This window comes from Wyeomyia smithii, chromosome 1 (assembly GCF_029784165.1).
Source record: "Wyeomyia smithii strain HCP4-BCI-WySm-NY-G18 chromosome 1, ASM2978416v1, whole genome shotgun sequence".
In the NCBI taxonomy this organism is placed as follows: Eukaryota; Metazoa; Arthropoda; class Insecta; order Diptera; family Culicidae; genus Wyeomyia; species Wyeomyia smithii.
Window position 1 is genome coordinate 196,864,374 of NC_073694.1, and position 11,469 is coordinate 196,875,842.

The window sequence follows — 11,469 nt, forward strand, 5'->3', positions numbered from 1 at the left end:
GATGACAAATACTTAGTATGGAATCATAAAGCAACAAAAAATATACAAAAACAGGTAGAATACTTTTCATCATACTTCGAGTTTTGGCTTTCTAAAAGGATTTTCAGAAGATGCTCCCCTATAATTACTATAATTAGAGAATTTTTCAATGACCCGTGTTACCTTAACCTTAAACCTTAAACGGTATTCCATAACCGGGAAACGGTTCACGGTACGATCGAACAGTGATCTTCCCCAGTAATGCTATCACCTATTGATTGCAAACATCTCTGCGCGAACTGCTGCACTTACTTATCCCTTCCGCGGAGGTAAAATGGAATGCCGCATAAACAAAGCCGGCAAAGTTCTCCCCCAAGGTGTCACTCGAAAAGCGGCGTCAATGGGTTTGCTCAAGTACGTACGCATCACGACGAACCGGCATCTAACGAGGAACAGCCGCGGGATGTTTGAACCGTTTCAAGTTCAACCTGTGTGTGCGACAATGTCTGTGCTCTCATGAACTTGGCATTCAAACTGATTATACAGATGAAAAGCACCAAAAAATGTTGTCCTACAGGGTGCGTTAACGCCGCCGCACTGAGTGAACGTGAATGACTTCGTCTTATCAACAAGGCGTGATATCTCGTGTTCGGGCTATGCAAGGTCGCGTATTGCAACATCAGATCAAGTGAACTTGGCTAGTATCGCGGAGAGTGGATTAATATATTTCAGTTAATGTTGACATTGTTGACATAGTTAGTACTGACATTTATGGAACTTTTCCTGCGGGCCGAGGATGTGACTGCTAGGAAGTATTGCTACTGCACTCTGACATACAGCTGAAAGCTATTTTTGTGCTAGACTTCCAGTATGTAAACAACAATACGTAAAAAAACTATCTTCTTATCTAGCTGTGGAAAGGTTACTGCAATCATCCGGATGTATACCCTCTAGCGGGTGTGTGCGTAGAACGGTTGTGCTGTCTCATATAGCGGGTGTTATTGTTTATTTTTGACGACCCGCAGGAAATGTGTACTGTCTGCCATTCATCAAACAAGAAAAAATAACTGCATGATGAGGCTTTTCAGGGCCTAGGGCATGTAAACAAACCCTTGGGTGCATCTGGCGACAGATAAAATCGACGCTGCAGTACGGAATTATGAATCGCTTCCAAAATAAACTAATAGTTGTTGCCTTGTCACACTTTTTCACAATAAAGGTCTCTGGAAAGGTAACGTCAATCTGTATTACTCGCAGCTAATTCAACCTCTGAATGATTAGCGAGTTCTTGTTCTCAGTTTAGAAAGATTCTGTCGGGACAGAGATGGAATGAGCTGGTACGTAAACGCCTAAACCGGCAAAGATGATTCCTTGAAACGTTGACACAAATACATTACTAATTAGTACAACTGGTAAAGGTGAGTATAGAATGTCATAAAGCAGTTGCAATCAGTTGATTGCTTGTACTAGATAACAAAGCGCACATTGAGAAAAGGCCCTCTAGATATGCTACTTCCGACAAAGCTTAGCAAACTAGAACTAGCTCAAACTGCTTTGCAAACAACGAGAAACAAACATCCCCGACGTAGCCCCTATCTTCTATTTTCTCTCCGCTTGTAGCTTCTTTTTTAGTGTTTCGAAATAGAGAGCAGTCCGTGAAGAGTGAATCATGTTATGGATGCCATTAACCCCAAATGGCCACCACTTGGGGTGAAATAATAAAAAATAAATAACTCGTTTTCGTAGACGAATGCAACCAACCGTATGCTAGTTTATGATACCCCTCGGTGGGTAACCATGGTTGGTTGGGATGTGTGTTAGCAGAGCCAAGGACATCACCCATACCGCGCCCGTCATCAGTGATCCTCTCCAGTACTACTAGGTGCAACACAACACCCGGCATTATTGTCACTCTTTCTCCCATTCTCTGAGTCCCTGCAAAGCTCACGGATCCTCTCTTCGTCGATCGTCGCGTACGTGGACGCAGAAGGCGGAAGCCGTTACCGTTGTCTTTCGAATGAAAGCTATGCGATTGGAAGCAATGCAAAAACGTACTGGATTTTCATTTACCTTGTGATAAATTCTACTGTTGAAAGAGAAGTATTTTGGTGATTGTGATCTCAATTTAGGATAAATTCTTTCTGCATTTCTTGGTCTTTACAACGTTCCTCGACAACTCCAATTTCAACTTGGGATCATTCTTTTCGTTCACATTTTTTAGTCTCAAAAGTGTGTTTCGGGAGATCAATTTTTGCCATTTCTTCTCACTTTTATTTCTGGTTGATTTGACGTAGAATTACGTTTGACGCTAACATTATAGTAGTGAAAATTCAAACCGAATTGAAACCCGAAAATATCGATCAGAGCTGAAAACAAGGGTAAGTTTCAGTCGAAACTAAACTAAACAATAAATCACTGCCTTTTACCACTATTTTCATTCCTTAGACGGTATTATACGGACGGTTACGTTTGGTCGCCGCGAAAAAGGGATAGGTAAAATCGCATTCATCTCAGGCTTGGGATCCAATGCCCCCGGTAGGCCGAATTGATCGCCTGCAGCGCAAAGGAAATTGCGTTGGTGCTGGAGCACCCGTTTATCTCTTGTCTATATTGCTCTGGAATATTTAGCAGGTGCAAAAGTCCTGAAAATTCTGCCATGATAACAAGAGAACAAGAATGGTCTTTCGTCATATACAAATGGCAATCTGCAGTGACGAGAAATTGAACAAACTTGCAGGATGTCACTATTGTGACACACCAATGGCACTTTTCAGCGCCTCAAAATGATTAAACAAAAGTAGTTTTTTTCTGCCACTCGTCAAAACGTTGCTAAAAGTGATACAAACTACGCAAAAAGTGTACCGTCTGCCGGGTGAAATTGTGACAAAAAAAGATCCTGTTTTGTTCCTTAACTTGTAACGCATACATTTAAGCAATGAATTTAATCCAAAAGTAGTGTTTCTACGAATAATTCCCATGAATAACATTAAAAAATAGTAAATTTAGGTTCGACCATAAACAATGTGGACTATTAGGGGCTTGAGGGGATTGACCAGAAACTACGTTTCATACTAATTATGAAAAAATGTATGACCGGATCAATTCGATACCTGAAATAACCAGTAATTATAACGTGGTTTTTAGACTGCCACTATACACATAGTTGCGTCTCCAGGTTGCTTAGAAAGGAACAACGTTAGGACATAAAGCTTCAGCAGACTTTTCTTTTCAATTATTATTTGTCGTTGCCTACTGTATATTCCATTGGAAATCTCAAAGCCGCTGGACACGTACCCACAACCCTACTTCCTCGCTTTGAAAGTGATCAGCTTATATAGAGTAGGTATACAAAATTTTGTAACATTCAATAAGTAATATTAATCATTGTAATTTTCCATCTAACAGTTGTTAGCGTACAGTTCTCAAGTTTTTAGTCATTTTTTAAAATAAACCCATAGCTACAAAACATACCTTATGTAAACAATGCAAGTGATAAGGTGTATACTGATATAATTTTGTCGTGAATGTGAACTCCACACACTGCACCGTTCATTATAGCTTGGCACAAAGTCACCCCAGAGTAGCTCGAAAAGTGTACAGTTTGGATAAACATTTTTTTACCGGGTTGTTGTCCGGCATCCATGCGACGTGTCTGGCCAATCGAAATCTGTTCTGAAATCTAACCAGATGTGCAACGAGGGTCTCTCTTAGCAGCGCGTGCAACTCATGGTTCATGCGTCTACGCCATTCTCCGTCTTCAGTCTGCTCTCCACCGTAGATGGGTCACAGCACCTTCCGCTCGAAAACCTCAAGGGCGCTTTGAGCGCAGTGTTGTTGTCTCTAACCCACAAATAGATTTTTGTACAGTTTCAGCTTTGTACGGCGGTGCACTGGATTATGAAGTGCAAAGTAGGCGCGATTTCCCGTTGTTGTCAGCGGTCACCAGCGATCCTAAGTACTCGAATTCGTCTACTACCTCAAGCTCACCACCGACTACGATGATCCGGGGTGGGAGACTAACATTGTTCTCCTTGAAGGCTTTTCCCTTCATTGGTATGCATTGATCAGCAGTCCAATACGCTTAGGTTCCGCTTTTAGTTTGGTGTAAGTTTCCTCCACCGCACCGTCGCAAAGTTTCGTGCTATGATGTCGAAGTCATCAGCGCAGCTTTCAAGCTGAACTCACTTCGTGAAAATCGTCCCACTCGTGTCGATGCCCGCCCTTCACCATTGAGGGCGACGCTAAAAAGCAAACAGAAAAGTTCATCACCTTGTCTCAATCCTCGGCATGACTAAAAAGGACCCAAGAGTATCTACGAAACACGCACGTAACCCTTAACACGATTCATGGTAGTCTTGATAAGTCGCGTCAGTTTATCCGGGAAAATGTGCTCGTTCTCGTGCATGATCTGCCATTGGTGGGTGACACCCGTAAAGATAATTTTCATACGTGCCACCTTCAAAAAGGTGACATCCGTAAGATTAGTTATCAATTAGGCTGAGGTCTTTGTGAAACTCTCGAAAATTATATAAATTTGCTTCTAAGAGTATAATCTCAACCAATTTTTAAAAAATGGGTAGATTTAGTGCAATTGAAAACGAACGTTCTAACTCTCACAGTTATCTATAACAAAATATTTTCACTGCAACCTGGAAGGGGTGACACCCAGGGGGAAAGGGGTGTCACCCGGCACGCTACGTCACTGGGCAGACGACTCCCTCTATACACTCTTCCGGCAGTCCTCTCCCCAGATTTTGGAAATGATCCAATGCAGTTCTCTAGCAAGCGTTGTTTCATCATGCTTGTAGAGCTCACCCGGTAAGCCGTCTTTGTCGATGGTTTTGTTGTTCTTCAGCCTCCTAATCTCCCGCTGAATTTCGTGGAGGTCGGGGGCTGATAAGTTGGCCATCTACTGCAACCAGTCCCAGGTCCGCTCCAATTCCGCTTTTTTTGTAGCATCGCCAGTCAAATGTTTATCGAAGTGCTCCCACCTAGCTATCGTTCGTAATGAGATTACCTTCCACATCCTTGCATAAGTCAGCTCAGCGCCACACAGCCTTTACGGGATAGGTTAATCTTTTCGTAGTACTTTCGCATATCATTAGTAGTGAATAGTTTTTCTAGCTCCTCATGATCACGATCCTCCTGCTGGCGCTTTTTACGTCTCAGGATCGTGATCATGTCGTTCCTTGCCCGTCTGTACTAGGGGTGGGCGAAACGGCTCTTTTGCACTGAATCGCTTTTTTTCTGAACCGCTCACTCACCGTTCCGATCCGACTCATATGAACGGCTCATGGTTCACAATATTTCGCGAGCATTGACAGTTCGTGTTTTCTCGGTAAATTTCGGGTTCGCGCGAACCCATCAGTTCTGGTGCGCTCAAAGAACCGTGACTCTTTTTCGTGAGCCGTTCGTTCTTTCGCTCTTTTCTAAGAACCGGTTCATATGAACGGCTCGTGAGCCGTTCGCCCATCCCTAGTCTGTACTTGACCTAGGTCCGGCTTTTCTCTGTCACCGCTACCTCGCATTCCTCATCATACCAGTCGTTTCTGCCACTCGGCGTCTCTGTTTCTAGTGTCGTCGTCACGGATTCGCTGATGGCCGTGCGGATCATCCAGTCATGCTCGAGAGAAGCTGCGCCGAACTCCTCTACCGTGGAGGGTGCCGCTTCAAGCTTTTGCGCGTAGCTTTCGGCCACTAAGTAGTGGTCCGAGTCAATGTCCGCACCTCGGTAGGTGCGTACATATGTTGGTGATGTCCGAGAAAAACTGTCTTTCGATGAGCACATGGTCAATTTAATTTGTTATTCGTTGTTTAGGTGATTTCCAAGTGGATATGTGGATGTCATTGCGGAGGAAGAATGTACTTCGATCTACCAATCCTCGGGAAGCTGCAATGTTTATGCATCTTTGGCCGTTTGTGTCCGTCTCGGTGTGCAGACTTTCGTATCCGATCACCGGTTCATACAGGTCTTTTCTTCCGATTTGAGCGTTAATATTTCCGATGACGATCTTGATGCCCCGCTGCGAGCAGCCATCGTAGACGTCCTCCAGCTGTGCGTAGAAGGCTTCCTTTTCAACATCGGGTTTTCTTTCATGCGGGCAGTGCACATTGATGATGGAGTAATTATAGAACCGGCCTGTAATTTTCAATACACACATCCTGTCGCTGATCGCCTGCTACTTGATCACACGACTTTATATCCTGCTCAATAGCTTGATATGCTGCTGGTACCCGCTCATTCGTTGTGCTGCCGCTCTACGCATCTCACGGCCCTAATTAACTCCTCTGCTTGTTCTGCTTGTTCATCAGATTCGCACCTAACCTCTATACCTGGAGGTTGCTATCCATAACCTGGGACCCATCCGATTCCTTGCAACTAGGCTGTGCGTGTTAGTGCTCACATTCAAGATGTGAGAAGCGTGTTGAGCCCTGTGAGGATCACTAGGACACTCGGAACAGATGATTTTTACGACCATTGGATGACCAATGGCAGAGGACCATTGTGCAGCACAGTTCAGAATCCCAGGCTGGCACCAGGACGTTGATCTGCCGACCCTAACATGGAGAACAGACGCTGTTTTGAACTGCACATCTTGGTGAATAGACGCTCGGGTTGGCGAAGCATTTCCTCTATCGCCGAAATACGGTTAACGAGCCAATGGTCGCGTCGCATCCCCTCACTTAGCTGCTGCCGTGTTGAAAACATTGCCCAATGCCCAGGCTGCGCCATCCAGTTGTATCCATGTTTCAGCTGGCGGTCTTTGTAATCATATGCGTGAGCATGAAGGAACTTGTGAGGGCAGGAACTAAGTTTGACGTGCCTTCCAGGTTTTCAACTCATCTCTTGGAACCAATAGCTAATAATTTTATTCATTTACTAGCTGACCCGGCAAACTTGTCCCCGTACATTTTTGTCTTTATTTAAGTAGTTTTGAACATTCTAAGTTGATTGATTCCTTGCGACTTGTTTATAGTCTTCAAATGCGCGACGAATGCGCGACGTTGGATACGATCACAGTCAAAAGGCAAATTGTATGAAATGATTGGTTTTATGGGAATGACAACATCCCCGCCATTTGGCTTCTGTATATCAACTTGATTCTGGAAATATCCATCTTGGGTGGTATTCGGTCATTTTCAGCTGTTTTTCTGGCATCTGAGTTTCAATTTGTAATGACGCGCTCGTTGCAAAAGATGAAAAAAATTATGGTTTTGAAATTGAAGTTGTCAACTTTATTTATTTGCGTAAAATCATACACTATTACTACTTTGTTTACTTACTTTAGCAATTACTAAACTAGCCTGGAACTCGAAGATTTTCACAATTTCAGCAAAATATTTCGATGGAATTTAGTAGAAGATTAAGATTCGTTAACTCGACAACCTTAAAATCCTCGTTGATATTCTCAGAATAATTGCCGAAAACTTCAATAATAAATTTAAATCAGATGCATAGGACTTGAAATCAAATTGTCCAAATTTGTGGCAGTTTTTTTTTACGCGTGGGATATATACCTCATAAAAAACCGCGTTAATGGAAAAATGCGCGTTAAATAAACCACCATGAGAGCTTTTGAAAAAACATGAGACGCTCTACGGCCAGTATTTCAAATTGTCCTCTTTGACGGTTATTCCGGATTCTTCGGAGGGCGAAGGTTTTTTTTTTTAATCAATGGACAACTCGACGTTTTTAGTTCCAAACCTGCGTTTATTAGAAATTTTTTGAATTAACGTGATATCGCGTAAAAAACCGCGTTAGTTAAAAAATTCGCGTAAAAAACTGCGTAAGAACCTGACTGTATGTCGTTCTCAAAGCGAGTTGAAAATAATTTCGCTGGTTGACACTTCTATTTGGACACCCGGAAACTACGGTCTGGGACGTAGAGGAAATTCGCGTTCCCCCGGAGTCCCGAAAATCACCTCCCAGACACGGAAACTTGGCAACCCTAGCTATCCTACAATTCAAAATGGTGTTTGAGGTCGATTTTTAGCTTCTGTGCAACATTCTGGTTCCGGAGATGCTCATATTGAGTTGTATTTGGTCACTTTTTTCCAGAAACCGAAAGTTGTCATTTTGGATTTGAAAATGGCATGTGAAATCAATTTCTGGTCTCTGGGCGTCATTCTGGTTCCGGAAACACCAATAGTGGGTGTAATATGCTCATGTGTGGATGTTTCCCACAAACCGGAAGTTTCCATCATAAATTTAAAAATGGCGCCTGGAGTCATTTTAGGCTGTTTTCCGAAAAAAACATATTTGCTTAACCCTTAAATGCTCACGACGTTAAAAAATCATCTAAAACATAAAATCTTTGTTTAACAGGTTTACTGCTCTAAAACTTACCAATATGCGTAAAAAAATTAAAAGATTTACTTTACAATGTGAAAATATTACCATATTGTTTTAAAACAACAGTGCGACTTTATCGCAGAATAAAGTCGAAACAATTACTTTTGTTAACAGTAACTTTGAAATTGATCTTTTTTCAGTATAATTTCTGATAATTCAGACATTTTCACTTACCACTAACCTTATTTTAAAATTTATTTTTAGAGACAGTCAGCACCAGTCGGAAATCTCACAATGTTTTTTTTCGTTTCCGAGATTTTGACAGCGGAAATAAAAACAAAACTTTCAAATACAGTACTTCCAGCTATTAAGTTCTCTTCGTTAGAGCCTAGAGAGCTGTTCTAATGAATTATATTTCTAAAAAAAACTAAAATACATATATTTTAAAACGTTTTTAAATATGTTGTTTTAAAACAACATTGCGCATTTAAGGGTTAATTTGTATGGAAGCCCTCCCCCCTTTCAGAGTACGATGGAGTGTCAAACCACCATAGAAATTTGTGTTTGATATGTATAAGAGCCCTCCTATTCAGAAGAGGGAAGGGAGTCGAATCACCATGAAAATATTCTTTGCTCCCGAAAAATTCAACATGCCAAATTTGGTTCCATTTTCTTTTAATAGTTTTCAAGTTGTGAAGAAATTTGAGTCTCTCCATTCACTTGATTTTTTCTTGAGTTGTACGAAAATTGGGATTCATTTGTATAGGATTCCTCCCTTTCAGAAGAGGGAGGGGTGTCGAACCATTATGGACATAATTGTTACCCCTAGAAACGTTCATATGTCAAATTTGGTTCCATTTACTTGATTAGTTTTCGAGATGTGCGAATATAGGGTTTCATTTGTATAGGCCTCTTCCCCTCCAGAAGAAGGAGGAGTGTCGAACCATTATGAACTTTTTTGTATCCCTAAAAACATTCATATGCCGTATTTGGTTCAATTTGCTTGGTTAGTTCTCGAGATATGCAGAAATTTTTGTTTCATTTGTGCGGGACCCCTCCCACGCAGGAGTCATGAACTATCTTAGTCACCTTTCACGACCCTTAAAACCCTTAAATGGAAAATTTCACGCCGATCAGTTCAGTAATTTCCATGTCTATATTGATCAGAAAGACAGACAGACAGAGCTGCTTTTTCATATGTTTAGATTCAATAAACATTTTTGTAACTTGCGCTTCGATATTGTAGAGAAAACAAATAGCTACAACTTCGTCTGAGGGCGGGCTTAGATGGTAACATCTCCGCCAACCACGCTGGAGACCTGGGTTCGAATCCCAACGCCGACATAGGTGTCGATGGTTGTGGGGTGGCGTGATCCACTCACAACCAACCCAACTGGTCCAGATTTAGTCCTAGCCGACACCGGGAGATTTTCTGTGACGAAAAATATCTGGGATCACGCCTAACATCGCATGAGAAAGTGGAGCCGTTGGCGCCGGTCCGTTAATCAACGGGTCGTAAGTTAAGGTTCTGGGTGGAGCCAACTCCCCGGGCGTCGGTGATTGGTACAACAATAGTGGGGGAACTAGACCGACGGAAAATAAACGAGAATAAAAAAAAAACTTGGTCTGATATTTTTCCTGATAAAATATAAGACTATCGTAGTTTTTCGTTAACCATACGTTCGTACCTTGGATACCACCATCCTACTATTAACGTTGAATAAATTGCAATGGTTTAACATTCATTTCAATTTTCGTCTACTTTCCTGCGTTTCCTGATTTTTTTTTAATATATTCGTGATGTTGTACTTTCGATGTGATTTTCTTTTTGCACATTTTCTAGCCTGTCGTAGCGTATTCCAGCGATTCTGGACTTGGTTTCAGATCTTTTTCTTTATTCGTGTAGTTAGACCTTTCTGGAACGTTTTTTGGTGATTCCGGGTTTCGTTTGAGATCTTCCCCGTATGCGTGTGTTTTAACCTTCAAAGCATTGTGGTCTGTTCATTGTTAACTCAACCAACCATTCGAACAGGAATAAAAGCGGAAATCATGGGTAGTTTCTTTGATATCTAAAAAGGTTATGTTTTCAAGCAGTTTTACCTGTCCCTGCAATACCCACAGTATTGAAATATTGAAAAAAAAAACATAAGTACAAAAAATGAGTCTTAAGCAGGTATTACACGAAGCAAATATTTGCTATTTTTGGTACAGATTTTACTTTGTGCAAAGAAAATTCGTACCAAAACTAACAAATATTCGCTTCGTTTAATACCAGCTTTACTCGACATCAACAATGTTTCAGTTAGGGCTTACTACCCGTGAAAAAGAATCAGTTTTTAACTCGACAAATGACAAATGACAACTCTAATTGCTCATCAACTATAGACTGTTCCGAAAATTATAAATACATCTTCTTTCTTGAATAAAACAAAAAATAGAGGATTTTTCGGGTCATTTTATTCTGAAATATAGATAATAAGTGCCTTCATTCCAGTTCTGATTCAAGTTAGGATTATTTTTCGTAGGATACGCGAGTTCTCTAACTTTTCTCTTAACACTACTCATAAGCTTTCGCACAGTGTGTTCTCCGACCATTTTTACCACTTTAAGCCGATCTTTTTAAATTTTTCAACATTGTCCGCTGGTTTGACATATTTCCTCAGCTTTGCCTTGGTCAAAGCCCAAAAAGTTTCAATAGGGCGAATTTCAGGGCAGTTTGGAGGATTCATCTCCTTTGGGACACATGTGACATCATTTGTTTTATACCACCCTAGTGCATCCTTAGAGTAATGGCAGGAAGCAAGATCGGGCCAAAAGATTGGAGGACTGTTATGCTGCTTAACCATGGGTAACAACCTTTTCTGCAAACACTCTTTCACGTAAATTTTACCATTCATTGTGTCATTCGTAATGAATGGACGAGATATTTTCCCACATTCACAAATGGCCTGCCAAACCATTACCTTCTTGCCGAATTTTTCGGTGTAAATGGCTTTCACTGGTCCAGGGACATCCTTTCCCTTCGGTGATGTATAAAATTGCGGTCCTAGCAGAGTCTTATAGTCCAGTTTTATGTAGGTTTCGTCATCGATGATAACACACCCCATTTTTTTGGTCAGAAGTTTGTCATAAAGCTTCCGAGCTCTCGGTTTCACAGATTCAGTTTGTTTTGGCCCTTGGCACGCATAACGTTACTC